This window comes from Aedes albopictus, chromosome 1, assembly GCF_035046485.1.
Source record: "Aedes albopictus strain Foshan chromosome 1, AalbF5, whole genome shotgun sequence".
Taxonomy (NCBI): domain Eukaryota; kingdom Metazoa; phylum Arthropoda; class Insecta; order Diptera; family Culicidae; genus Aedes; species Aedes albopictus.
This window is the reverse complement of record NC_085136.1, coordinates 164747952-164762727: the sequence shown is the minus strand read 5'-3', so window position 1 is coordinate 164762727 and position 14776 is coordinate 164747952. Positions and strand designations below refer to the sequence as shown.

Below are 14776 nucleotides of genomic sequence, written 5' to 3'. Positions count from 1 at the left end.
TGTTGCCAGTTTCACCAAATTCACCACAACAATTATGATTCACAACGACTCTCAAAACCCTCTCAGACTCAACCGATTGAAACTGTTTTCTGCGTATAGAAACTACTAAGCCCTAACTAGAAATCCTCTACATAGAGATAAGCGGAAGTTACATATGTCGATTCGGCAACGCTGTTCATTTTGTTTACATCAGCTGCCAACACTTGCTGCAAAGCTAGATGTTCAAACTTTGTGCGTGACTTCGTAGTGGTTCAAGTTGTTTTGTTTACATTTTCTAATTATGGTAGATTTTTTTTTTTCAAAATTTTGAAAAAAATAGCGCAGCAATCGATGAAATCTGAAATTTATTGCAAAGTGTTAAGCTAAACGGCAGAAATGAAGCAAGAAGCAGCAATGAAAGTTTTTTCGAGAAGTGCAGCAACAAAAGTTTCGTCATAAGCTTGAGCTTTTGAAAGCAGAATTAATTAAATTCTATCTTTTTACTAAACTTACATATACCGTCAATTTCTCGATATTAAAAATAATAGTAGTTTACGCAACAAGGTGCAGAATGGCGATTTTTACAGCACGAGTCGTACATTTATCCAACGAGGCTTGCCGAGTTGGATAATTACGACGAGTGCTGGAAAAATCGAGTTCTGCACCGAGTTGCGTACAACGTTTTTTGCAATTTCATAAATTACCCTTGAGGATAGTTTTTAACAAAACTTTTTCATCAAACTGCACACTGATGTTCATAGCCATGTTTAAGAAAATCTGATCATAACAGGTTATACTGTGCACTTGTCACAATTTTCCATAACTGCGTCCAGAAAGCATCAAGAAGTTGACCAAAACTGAAAACAGTGCTGTAATGGTTCATTACGCAACGCAAATCAGTGCTGCAATGAACCATTACAGCACTGTCAATTTGGTGTGGGAAAGTAGGCCTTTTCCTGTCAGATTTGCGTGAGGTAAAACAGCCTATTACGATGAGAAATTGCAAAAATAATTTTAATTTATTTAGTTCGGATTGCAATACCGTTCAATCGACGCCTTCTTACGAACGATCAGCCTGTTCATTTGGCTCACACTTTGACAGTTCTTTCTGCACGATTGGCTTACAATGGCCGCCTCCGCAGATCTCTATAATGTACACTGAGGATACTGTTCGTATGTTTTTCATAGTTTAAATCTTATGAAACAGTAATGTTTATATTTTTCATCATTTCATAGTCCTCGTATGCTTTTCATACTTTGAAATGCGAAATCCATAAGATTTGTCGTATGAAAAATCTCATAAGATGCATCGTATGAAAATCATAAGATGTGTTATGAAACACCATTGCTAAAAAACAACAAAACTTTTATTGGCCTCTAATCACTTCAACTTCCGAAGCGTCGATGGGCGTATGAGTAAAGCACGCACTCGCCAACCTTGACGTCCCTGGTTCGATTCCAGGTTGCGACTTTTTTTAATTTGTGCAAAATATTTCATAAAAATATGTATGATAACTATACGACATAGTTTCAGTTTTTATACGTTATCGGTATGGTTTTTATACGTAAGTTTTATAAATTATACAGTAACAGTATGACAGTAATAGTTGGCGCTTTAAATCCAAAATCATAGTTCGTAACTATGATTTTCGCAAGAAATTCTTGTGGCAAAAAATCATAGTTGATTCGTATGATTTTCGGAGTTGCAGTATCCTCAGTGTAGGATTACTAGCCCTAACAGGTTCCTCCTGTTTATCGAGCATCTCTGATAAATCAGCTATACTTTATCTGTAGCAGCCGGTTCACAATGAACCGTTGGAGGCGCATTAAAGTGTTAAAGGTGATATTTTCATTACAAGAATTACAATTAACTTTCATCACTTTAATAACGTCAAACCCTGTGATCTTGGCTAGGGCCATACGAAAAATTTTTAGCTCTCATACAAAAAGTGTGTCATAGGGGGGAGCGGCGGCAAATTTTCATCATAAGATGTTAACTATAAATCAGGCCAAACATGTCTAAAGGTCCAATCTGCAAAAGAGAGGCTCTCTTCGGTTTCTCTCTCTTTCGTTAATATCTCAGCTGTTTATTTGTATTTTGATTGCCTCCTTACATTGAACGATGGTCAAAACCATTGTCTTTTGATTTGTACTGCAAAAATAGTTGAAAATTGTACCATTACACTGCAATAATTGAAAGAGAAAGCAAACAAAGAGAGCCTCTCAAATGCAGATAGGACCTATTGAAATGTTTGGCCTGAAATGTATTTCATGCATAGTGTCTTAACAACTGAAATTCCCTTGTCAATGTCATCATCGATCATCGATAGCAACAAAACCGAAAATCCGAAGCCGAAAAGTGAAGAAGTTGTTCATATTTTACGCACAAACTAATTCCGCAATAAGCCTTTAGCTGGAATACAGCAGAATAAAAAGATTGCCAATAAAGATTAGAAGACGAAAACAATTCATCTGGCAATGTTCAAGTTTTACGAAAGTAGCAGCACAAGGTCATGCCGAATCAGAACAAGAAAAATCACTTCCGATCGAACGATATAAAACTCGATCAAAGGTAAATTAGACGTTCCCTCATGTGATAATTCTTTTCGAACCACGTGAAAGGGCAGGGCAACAGTAAATCTCCCGACAATAAAGAATGACCTATGAATGGACCTTCCTTTTTCTGTGGCACTACTGGGTTCTGCCCTGCATATTTATTATAGGTGTTGCTTACTTAACCCCCGTCACGTGCTTGGTTGCGGCTCGATATTTCGGTAATTTCTTGGGAGCTTTTTTTTCAGTTTCGCATCCACGTGCTACGTGGTGTGAATTCTAGGTGTTTAGCCTCCAGCACACGAAGCACAAGCATCTTGAAGCAAGAGAAAGAAATTACTATATCACACCAGCAGCAGCAGTGACTGCGGCAAGAAACGCTCATCGTTTTACCATTGGGCTATTTTCGACGCTGATTATGTTGTCGAACAAGGAATTAAGGAGCAATTGAAAAAACGGAGGGAAATCATTCTTTTTCGGTCGAGTAAGAAAATGTCATTACCATGCTGAAATTGGAAGGATTTAGCGTAGAGTCGTTAGACGTAGTTGAATGCTTGGGCTCATCTGCCGCAGCTAATTTTGATAGGAGCAACGGATGATCATAACTTACAGCCTGGTCGTGATTACTAACTATCGTGGCAACGTCAGTCAGCAGCCGGGAAAATTTAGAGCACGATATCGCGCGAAAATTTTATCTTTCGTGGGAGCGATTTGTATGTAAATCAAGTAACAGATTGCCTTCTACGATGCCGACGACGTCGATGTCGACGTCGTCGTCTACGCCATCCTCATCGTTTGGGGAGGAAATTTTCTTTTGAATATCAAATATTGCCAATACGTCGTCACAGTTTCTTCCGCTTCACCAGCCACCCACCGAAGATAGCTTTACCACACTAAATAATAGACTTATCCCGCTTGGTCGTTGCTACCAACCATCCTTGCGTGACGTTTTACCCACTCATCTTCTCGGCTGAACCGAGTGTGTTCAAATCCATCCAGCTAACCAACCAACAACAGTTGCAGTTTAGGGGAAGTGGTTCAAAATGATGTTTTAGAAGAGTACGTCAAGTAACGTTTATCCCATGCAAATCCCATTGCAATTTTTCATACAAACTTTAGAGGCACAAATCTGACGAACAAAGCCGCTCTTGTTTTTCCTGGCTTTGCTCACAAGCTAAAAGAGACAGCTTTTACTAATCGAGAGCATTTGTTTACGAATTTTCAGGATTGGTGCTCTTGAAAACGTGAGTAGGGGACCAAGTCGGCCATTGTGGCAGCCATGTTTGTATTCTCTGAAGTTTCTCCTTAAGAGTATCTATAACCAATTTTCTTGAGAAATTGAAAACTAATTCCAATATATGAATCATTCAGAGGAATATCATGCTGGGAAGCAGCATTCCGGGAAATGTTACTTTGAGAAATGGAATTCTGGAAGACAGTTAGTAAATATCCTTATAAGACACGGGGACGACACGTTTTGCACCACATTCCCCTAAGAATCACCCCAGGCCAACGACGTGGATTAAACTCCACGGATCACTGTGCTGCTGACGGTTTACAAGCCACCTCCCATCTTCTCTTTTTACGCTACACAGAAATGACGAAAAAACCAAACGACCCAGACGGTTCAAAACGGAAAACGATGAAGTATACGACGATGATGAACTTTCATGAAGTAACCATAAATCAATAAAATAGCATATCACAGACGGCAAACATGAAATCGAGCGTTACAGCAGCGCAGAAGGAAGCTGATACAGGGCTGCTTGATAGTCTAGTGCGGGTGGTACCGAAGCGTTCACTGAGTCCACATGTTGTGGAGTTTTTCGGTATCATATCAACACGCCTGGTGGGATGGAAAGAATGACACCGACGTCGTCGTCACCGGAGGTATGTCACGCATCCAGGCAGGAACGAGATTGCAAAATGGTATCCACAAATAACGCATAAAATGATAGCATACCTTTACATACCCACCGTGTTTACTAAGGGGTGCGATATCGAACAGGATGAGACATAAAACATTCTGACATTTTTTTTTTATGAAATCTTGTTCACGTTTCGTTGGCTTATGCACGACGGAACATGACAACTTTAAGGTGATCAAACTGTAAACTGTATCATCATTATACAGCATAGCGTCTTAGAGTTGCTAAATAATGAGTCGACAAGGAGCGTCTGGTCCTCACAAGTTCCTACCTTACGGTCCACGGGATGATGGTATATGTACACAGACCGCCAGCAAAGAGCTGTGTGCTTAACTGCTGATACAGTCTGGCCACTGTTCTCCTTCTGACATCAGCTAAATTGAGAAGGTACGTCCCGAGCGACTGTTCACCAAGGAGGTGCGGCTCAAACAGCGTCTGTACTAGCATCCAGCGGCTAAATATTAAATTCTCCTTCACCGGAAGTTATACCTAAGATGGCAGCCTCATCACGATGCATAGGGGATCTTAGGCCAACAACGTAGTGTCCCAGAATCTCAACAAACCCTTCGAGAAACCAACACAAAAAGATCACGAATTGATTTAACGGCTTCGGCTTTCAGCATGAAACAACGGACATGAATTCGAACATGGAATGTTTTGATGCTGAGCTCAGCTGGCCAAGTTGGTACAACTTGTCAACTAGGCGTGGCGCTTGAAGCCCCAAATCCTTGGAGCTTGGCCTAACTTTGGAGAACACAAGCTATCGTCGGAATAGGTATTGTCATATGTATTCCGGTATTGGAGGCGATAACGCTCTCCGGCACCGAGGTTTTGGTTCACTACTTAGCTTAGGTAGAGGTGACGCTTATCAAGTAGGAGCCAGTTAATGAAAGAATCATTACGGCCGGAAACAGAAGACGTTTTTGCAAACCTCAATCCAAATCCAAACTTACCCACCGACCGATGCTGCCGAGCTACAGGACAAGGAAAACTTTTACTACGCACTAGTTTCAACAGTGCGTACAAGGATCTGAGCAGCCAAATACGAGTCCTGTTAACGTTATTCGGCTCAAGAAAAGTAAGTCAAACGCTCTCGTAGACGGAACAAGTGAGCGTGGGTGGATTCCCTGGCTGACGAAGGGAAGGAAGCCGCCAAACCGGCGAAATCCGCCTACTCTACGATATTTCACGACGCCTGAGTGAAGCAAGGATCAATCCAGGATGCCAGTGAAAAAGACGCTAAGACAGTTACTCACCGACCAAACTGACCAGCTAGAACGTTGGTTTAAGCACTTCGAAGTTTCGACGTCCTACCAACCATCAACATCTCGACATGAGCCGCCTAGGATACGGCGCCTCACAGAAAGAATAGTGAAAACAGAGTAGGGTATTGCACCAATTGGGCAGGTGTACCTATTTTGGGCACTTGCCGCTATAACTAAGTCAATTTTAAACCGATTGATTTGAAATTTTGTTCAGAGTTAGATACTGTACGTGTCTAACTCTATACAAAATTTCAAATCAATCGGTTTGAAATTGACTTAGTTATAGCGGCAAGTGCCCAAAATAGGTACACCTGCCTAAATGGTACAAGACCCTATTCAAAACGGAACCAGGTAGAGTTCGGCCACTTCGTGGGCGGTTGCGAACGCACTGTCTGCACGCGGTAGAAGATGATCTGGGAACCGTACTCGTTCGGGAAAACTGGAGGAACTTCATCGCCGAAAATCGATGAAGATGATGCTATACTATACGCTCGGCGCTGGAGTAAAGCTTCTTGGTATCCAATAAGGTATCAAGGTAAACAGATCTCATGTTCGTATCTAACTCAGAATCTAATTCGTAATAAAGAGAAACAGTTTTCGAAAGTTTTCACATCTCCATCTTATAATTATCTATAGCAGTAATCATTACTTTACTTGATTATTTGAGGGATACTATTAAAATATTACATGTATCAGTCTGTTAACAAATAGTTTCCCTCGTTGCAGATTAGCTACGGTAATTGACCAAAACTGACTACAGTTTCGCTTGATTCTTCAACAAAGAGCAACTTCTTATCGTACGCCGTACGTAGTGGATGCATAGGGTTTTCGACGAAATTCGATACGTTTGCTTCATTCGAACGGTGATTTGAACGGCAACTGAGAAACTAATAACAACCTTCGATGGAAAACCGCTTAAAGTTTTCGGAGTGCAAATAGTACACACCAGTAGTCCTCACTGCAAGTGAGACCGGCATGTTGACACACCATGCTTTGGACCAAATTGTGGTGCATCATTTGAAATGGGTTTGAATCGAATAATCAATTAAATTCAATAATGGGTAATAACAAATTTCAACTTCGGACAGTGATTCGCTTCTAACGTCATCAACCATCTTGTGCAACGATAAAACTGCTGGACAATAAACTTAAGATGTTAGGACCATCCATCTGCTCTACTCATAGCAGCTTCACACATGTTACGCCAGAGTTCTCCACCACCAAACATCAGTAACACGACTTTCCTGGCTTTTATTATCACACACATCAGAAGACAACCGCGTCGCTTTTCAAACTTTTAATGAACCTCACTCAAAACGTCAAACACCTAAAACTAATCCTTTGGAGGACGTCACCCTTCCACTTCGGAGCGCGCAGCAGAGAGCAGGGAGCAATCATTTCACCGATTTCCGCTCATTCCAGTCAGTCGAAGGTTGTTATTTAACTTTTACGGTGGTAGTATGGCTCTTGATGTGTCAGAATGGTGAACTTCAACTTATTCATTTCTGTGTCAAAGTTTGCCAGTTCCATCGACCGACATCGGTGGGATAGATGGGGGGAAAGTTCCGGGGTTCGAATCTAACCAGCCAGCTTCCTGGTAGCAGTCGAATCGGTATTACCCTCTTCCTAGTATACGCAGTTGGCTACCCAACGGCATGGCAAAGTTCAATATCACGATGCGATGTTTGCTGCCAGGTCAACTAGAAAAGAAATACGATTGAGGAAACTTAACACTCACAACTCTCAACGGATTTCATGCTTGACGTGGGTTTTACTTTGGCGGAGCATAATAATGGATCTCTGTTTGAAGTGGAGCTACTGGGAATAGTTGGATTAATAGGAGTTGTAATTAGTTCCAGAACATACAACATCAACGTCAATACAAACGATTTGTGTTGTTTTCATTTTCATTTTCATTTTGCAGCATTTGGTGGGGCAATAAGAGCGCAAGTCAATCCAAAGCCGAAGATCAAGGAGGGGTAATGGCCGTAATAGTCCGTGCGGACCACATGAACACCATCGGAGGGGTAATGGTATGGGTTGGGGGAAGGAATTGGAGTGGACTTGACACAATTATGCAAATAATACGGCGAAATTCAATGAAACATGGGTTTAACCCTCCACTTCCCCTGGTTGTTCTAGCTAGAGAGCACCATCGATTTTCGACGAAATCTGAATAAACGGAAATAGATAAATATGATGCAATAATTTTTAGAATATGTCTGTAACCTCATAAGTTTTTACCCAACTACTAACTAGTTGTTTCAATAGTAGAACTATTGATAAACAATCAAGAACCTATTGGTTTACAACAAAACAAAGTTCATTGATTTCGAAAAATTCAGCCAATTTGCAATATTTTTTGTTCAAGCGCTTCTTTCGGAAATGCTTTTTTGGCAAAGAAATAGTCGTTTAAAGTCGTGGGAAGGGAAGGGTTTGATTGGTTATCTTTAGATGAAAAATATGCAAATTAATTTTGACTTGAAAATACATAAATAACAAAACAATGAAATCATTTTAGCTGTCTAAATTTAAAAATTAAAAAAAAAAATGAAAATTCAAAGACTAAACCTTCTTTTCTAGACCCAAGAAAATTCAAATCCCAATTTAATTAAATGTGTTGTAATCCTGGCATGTCGTTAACGTCTTTATATCCTAATTCCTACCTTTTACGTTGCCACAATAATATCTAGGAGATAATCAAAAACACGTATGGTCTTACAGGTCGGACTCGACTATCCGGATTCAAACTCTGAAGCCTCCTAAAACCACATCTGGCAAACGGAATGATGTACAAAGCTGTAATATTTACTGGCTACTAATCAAAATTTGCTTGACAAAATGTCAAAATTTTAGCTTTATACATACAACATTTCGTTCCCCAGACACACGTTTCCGAAGCTTCAGAACCCGACTCCGGACAATTGAGTCCGACCTGTACAAACGTATTACGTGGTATTACTAACACTCGAAATAGGAGCTCCTGCTCAAACGGTTCCAAATTCTATGCACCCGTTTGGAAGATATGTATAAATAATAATGAAAAAAAAATCCATGTTAATACTGTTATCCTGCCCATAGTTTCCTATTACTAGCTACTTTTGTCTAGGCTCAACTGGTAGTGCAGTTTCTAGCGTCAATTGTCTTCTAGATTCCTAGAGCAATAATGATGAGTAGTAAGTGTAACGCAGATACCACCCACACCCAATTTTACGTAACGCTCCTCAAAATCTAACTGCACATTCCTAAAATATTGGGTCTATGCAAGCTGAACTATGGCATTGCTTTGGAAATTGTGATAGGCTCACTGCGGATACTCCTCTGGTCCCCATTAGCATTTACGGCCGATTTTTTCACCTCTGCTCAGCTCTTAAACCAGATTCACATCTATCTTAAGGCTGAATCAGAACTGAATAAATTGGCGCACAAAGTGCTAATGGGTTAAGCCCTCTCATCGCGTCAAGATCGAATATCCATGGGGAGGGATCAATACAAACGATTTGTGTTGTTAAGGTAAAACTAATTCACAGGAAGATTTCAAGTTGAACATTTGTTCTTGGGACTGAAGAAATACTTTTTTTGGAATTATTCATCGCTGATGAATTCTTTGCATCTTTGTTGGTTTTATAGCAGGAAATTAAGTTGAAAGTAATTACTCAACTTAGGTGAATGATCTAAGCTTATTGTAAACAATCGGGACAGAATACAAAACACCGAAGAAAATCATCAAGCTTTCGAGGAACTCTTTTAAAAGAAGGATTCAACAACCTCCATACACGTTCAAATAACCTAAATACCTTCGGATGTGCAAAATTTGATAAAATACCACCAGAGCTCAAAGATTCCCTCCGGTGGATCACCTTGGTATTCTAATCGCATTTTTCACTCCGGCTGTCACGGTTTTGCTTTACTGATGCGTAGGCATTACTTTTGTCCTAAAAAGCCAGTATAACGCCAACTCGCACGCATTCTCGCATAATCATCATCACCATCATCAGTCCCAACTCGTCGTCGCTCATCTCACGAAAGGAGTCACTATAGGAACCACCATCACAGTCGTCGGCGGCGTCGGTCGTCAGTCGTCATCCTGAGCCAGCTAGGAAGCAATCACACGTCACCCGACGAACGATCCATCTCGTCGTCGTCGTCGTCCGCAAGCCTCACCTCCATACGTTGTCAAGCTGACATTCCATCTTGTTAGGCAACCGCGTTCGATGGATTTCACCATCCCTGATTTGATTCGTGATGCGTCGAGGGAGATGCCCACGCGTTCATAACATATGTGACAAAGGGCACATGTGGGACAGATCCTTTCAGAAATTTATTGGAGCACTGATAGCAGAACGCATCATCATTATTTGCCTATAGAATGTGGAAAGTACCTATGAAATGCAGTGCGCTTCTGTATCATAACATTTTCTAGATTTTAGTGTCGCACAGTAATATACGATGTTCAATGCAAAAAAAAAATCAAAGCTATCATACAAACAAATGTGACTCATGGGTTCGAAAATGACCAATTATGGCGGATAGTTGACAAAATAATAAGAACACATGACACGTCGGTACAACTAGAAAGATTACTGATTTCTCCTCGATTCAAAGCTTTTCGAGTCTAAAGCAACGTATAACAGATGTAATTAGACTTTTACTTACCTCTTGAAATAGAATAACTTTAATCGCGATGCGCAAAATGTAGGCTCAACCGTTCAAACCCAAATTTTGTACGATTGTTTGGTACCTCAAATGGTACCCAAGAAACTTTGATCTGATTGCATCTAAGTAAATTGAAATTCCCATTCACGTTTACTAATTTGTAGAAATAATTATATTATCACTCTTCTATCAGTTCATTTAACATATCTGTAAACAACCATCCATCAATAATATTAACTGCGCTCTAGATTGTCGAATAGAGCTCCTCATAACAATCCCCACCTACTCACACAAATTCCTCTTCCTTAACGTCTATGGAGATAGTTTCGGTACCCTGTATCTTCAAGAAGACGTTAATAGTAGTTTACGCAACAAGGTGCAGAATGACGATTTTTACAGCACGAGTCGTACATTTATCCAACGAGGCTTGCCAATGTTTAAGAAAATCTGATCATAATAGGTTATAATGCGCAGTTGTCACAATGTTTCATAACTGCGTCCAGAAAGCATCCAGAAGATGACCAAAACTGATAACAGTGCTATAATATTCCATTACGCAACGCATATCAGTGCTGTAATGAATCATTACAGCACTGTTAATTTGGTGTGGGAAAGTAGGCCTTTTCCTGTCAGATTTGCGTGAGGTAAACCAGCCTATTACGATCAGAAATTGCAAAAACTAACATTCCAACCCTTACCTAGCGATTGTAAGGACGTGGTCAGGTATACAATGTGATGCTTGTTTCGACCAACTCTAACACGTAGAAAAAGGCGTTAATGCCAAACGTTATTTTAGCGACACTACGTGCTAGATTTTTCAAAACATATGAAGCTGAGCATTGTATAGCCACCCACGATTTGTACAATCGTTTTTTCTATGCTTATGCTATAATCGTATTATCACTCGTCTGAGTCATAGCGGAAAGTCTAAAATAGGAGCCCCTACCCGAATGCAGTTTTACCCTATAACCTCCCAGTTCATTGCAGAACGTGAAAACGCCATCCACCGAAAGGCTGTCTATTGACTTATCATTTTATTCATTTATACTTGCTTGATGGAAAACGAAAGCCTCCTCTGTATGTCGCGCGTCCGAGGATAGCTTATCTATTGCTATAGAACCTAGTTGAAAGAAGCAAACGAACCAGGAGGCACAGGATCGTATGATGTCATGACAGCACCACCAGTCGTAAATCTATGCATGGTGTTTCTCTCTCCACAGTAACCATATCAGATAGCAAGCGATACGATACGTAATGTATTTTTGATGTACCATATGTCAAAGCTGCAATGAATGTGTCACTGGCTGTATGGACGTAAAACCGTATGACGTAAACCGATGTCGGCTGTTCGAGTCCGTATGAAGCTGATCATCAATATTAACTTCTTTTCTCGATCAGCCTAGATAGCTGTGTAGTGTCGGTAGCGATTGTCTCAATTGGCTAAGAATAACACTACGGACCGCCTGTTCCGGTGGTAAGAATCCACCAACAGGTGACCCCTAATTCATGGTGTGATGCGGCTTTATGCTTACCGTGCCTAGGAATGAATGGCTAGGGGGGTCTAATAAAAACCTAACCACTAACGGAGCCTGTGGAGTACCAGGGCGCCCTCCACAGTATGTAGCTCTTACTGCGCTAACCGGAGCAATGGTGCAGTGGACCTTGTGTTTCTCCGAGACAATCAGCTGCCCTTCTTTAGTTTCACTTGAGGCTAAATAAGGGCGGGATTATGAAGATGTTGTTAATTAGTTTAAATATTCACCTATATGGTTTCGCATTATGCGATTTACACAGTGTATTCTGTGTATCCTCGCCTTTGGCGTTTTCCAATCGATACCGATTTGGTTTTATTGTTGCTGTTCTTTGTTGTGCTGTTGTTGCGAAGAGTTTAATCTTACCTAGTTTGGGTAGTGGCTACGGTTAGGATAGCTCAGATCAATCTTCAGCATAAAAGAACAGCAACGATCAATCTTTGCAGACTTATGCAAAATGGTACAGCCCAAGTGGCCTTGGTACAAGAACCTTACTTTCGTAAGGGAAATTTCTATCTAGGAAACCTTGTGAACCCGGTGTTTGCCACTTTCAGTAAACATGAAATGGCAAACTCGCGTGTCATAGCCTGTGTGCTTGTCAACAACGCAATAGTTGCTACACTCATCTCTGAACTAACCACCAGAGATGTATGTGCTATCACAATTGATGTATCTGTTGGAAACCTCAACAGGAAATACGTCTATTGTTCTGTGTATTTACCACATGATGAACCATCCCCTACGGATGCTTTCAAACAAGTCATCGCATACTGCACTTCAAAAGGCCTTCCGCTAATTGTTGGCAGTGATGCTAATGCTCACCATATCATCTGGGGCAGCTCAGACATTAACTTGAGAGGCTCCAGTTTGATGGAGTACTTAAGTAGTACAGATCTTGCATTACTTAACATAGGCAACCGCCCAACCTTCATGGTATCTGCTAGAGAGGAAGTGTTAGATATAACGCTTTGCTCTAGCAGAATTAGTCACGAGCTGACCAATTGGCATGTGTCAGATGAAGAATCTTTATCTGACCATCGCTATATCTTTTTTGAACATTTAAATGTTACTTCGCAAACATTGCGTTTCAGGAATCCTCGGTCAACAAACTGGGATCTTTATACTGATTTGGTTGCAGCCAAATTTCATGGATATTCACCATCCATTGACACTCCAAGTGATTTAGATGATGCCGTTGATACTACAACGACCTTCATCATGGAAGCTTTTGAAGAAGCATGCCCTCTACGGTCTGTGAAGATCACAAGAGGAACCCCTTGGTGGAACTCTGATCTGGCGAAACTCAGGAAACAATGTAGAAAGAGTTGGAACAGACGACGTTCGGCTGGTTCGGAGGCTTTCAGGTCGGCTCGCAAGGCCTACAGGAAAGCTCTCCGGTCTGCTGAACGATCCGGCTGGAAAAACCTTTGTACAAATGTTTCCAGCTTGAGTGAAGTCAGTCGGTTAAACAAAATCCTTGCGAAATCTAAGGATTTCCGGGTGAACGAACTTCGTTTGCCAAATGGCGATCTGACTTCCTCTGATGAGGAAGTTCTGGAATGCTTATTCAGCACACACTTCCCTGGATGTGTGGATATTACATCTTCGGATGATCCTGATGTCTTTTCTTGTAGTTATGATTCTTTAGCTTCGGCTCGGAGTATTGTAACTATAGAATCGATTGAGTGGGCTCTTAATAGCTTTGCTCCTTTCAAATCTCCTGGGGCAGATGGGATTTATCCTATTTTGCTTCAGAAGGGATTTGATTATTTCAAACATGTTTTGAAAAAACTACTTGTTTGCAGTTTTGCTACAGGGTATATTCCCAAATCCTGGAGGGATATTACTGTAAAGTTTATTCCGAAAGTGGGTCGTGCGTCGTATGAAGAAGCAAAGAGTTTCAGACCTATCAGTTTGACCTCTTTTCTTCTGAAATGCTTAGAACGCATTGTGGATCATCATATCCGTGATGTTCATCTGGCCAACATGCCTCTTCATGTGAACCAACATGCCTACCAATCTGGTAGGGAATCGCGCTACTTGGGCGGTGGCTTCTATATTCGTCTGTTTTCCACTATAACTCAGTCAATCTTGAACCAATTGACACAATTCTTGGAATGCGGTGAGATAGGTATAGTATCTACCCGTGTACAAAATTTCAAGTCTATCGGTTCAAAATTGACCGAGTTACAGTGGAAAACAGACGAAAATAACAGACGAAGAAAACCACCGCCCAAGTAGCGCGATACCCTAAGTCCACTGTGACTCTTTTACACAAGGTTGTTTACGATATCGAGAAAGCATTCGCTCAAAAGCAATCTTGTTTGGGTGTTTTCTTAGATATCGAGGGTGCCTTTGACAACGTGCCTTTCGATGCCATATTGGAAGCCGCACGGAGTCATGGTATATCTCCAATGATTTCCAATTGGATTCACCAAATGCTCAAAAACCGATATCTCTTCTCGACATTGCGTCTAGCAGGGATTAGGAAATTGAGTGTTTGTGGATGCCCCCAAGGGGGAGTCTTATCACCGCTTTTGTGGAATCTCGTAGCAGATACGCTATTGAGGCAACTCAATAATAGCGGTTTTCCTACTTATGGTTTTGCCGACGACTACCTAACATTGTTAGTTGGTATGTGCATCAGCACCCTTTTCGACCTGATGCAAAACGCCCTTCAGGTAGTTGAGGGTTGGTGTCGCCAATATGGCCTTTCGGTTAATCCGAGTAAAACATCTATTGTTCTTTTCACGGAAAGGCGAAACCGTAATGGCGTTCGACCTTTGCGTCTCTTTGATTCTGAAATCGATGTGACTGAACAGGTAAAGTACGTTGGAGTCATTCTTGATTCCAAGCTTTCCTG

The 14776-nt window shown here is 41.0% G+C and overlaps 1 protein-coding gene and 1 long non-coding RNA gene across 2 annotated transcripts in view; both read right to left on the bottom strand.

The window, feature by feature from the left end:
- The window catches only part of LOC109431463 (protein timeless homolog), a 259401-nt gene that overhangs the window by 130306 nt on the left and 114319 nt on the right, over window positions 1–14776 (bottom strand). The window lies entirely within an intron of this gene.
- Window positions 13310–14770, bottom strand: LOC134285251 (uncharacterized). The gene is made up of 2 exons (XR_009996250.1): window positions 14163–14770; window positions 13310–13535 (listed from the first exon to the last, which is right to left on the bottom strand). It is a non-coding gene; the product is annotated as an uncharacterized LOC134285251 (long non-coding RNA).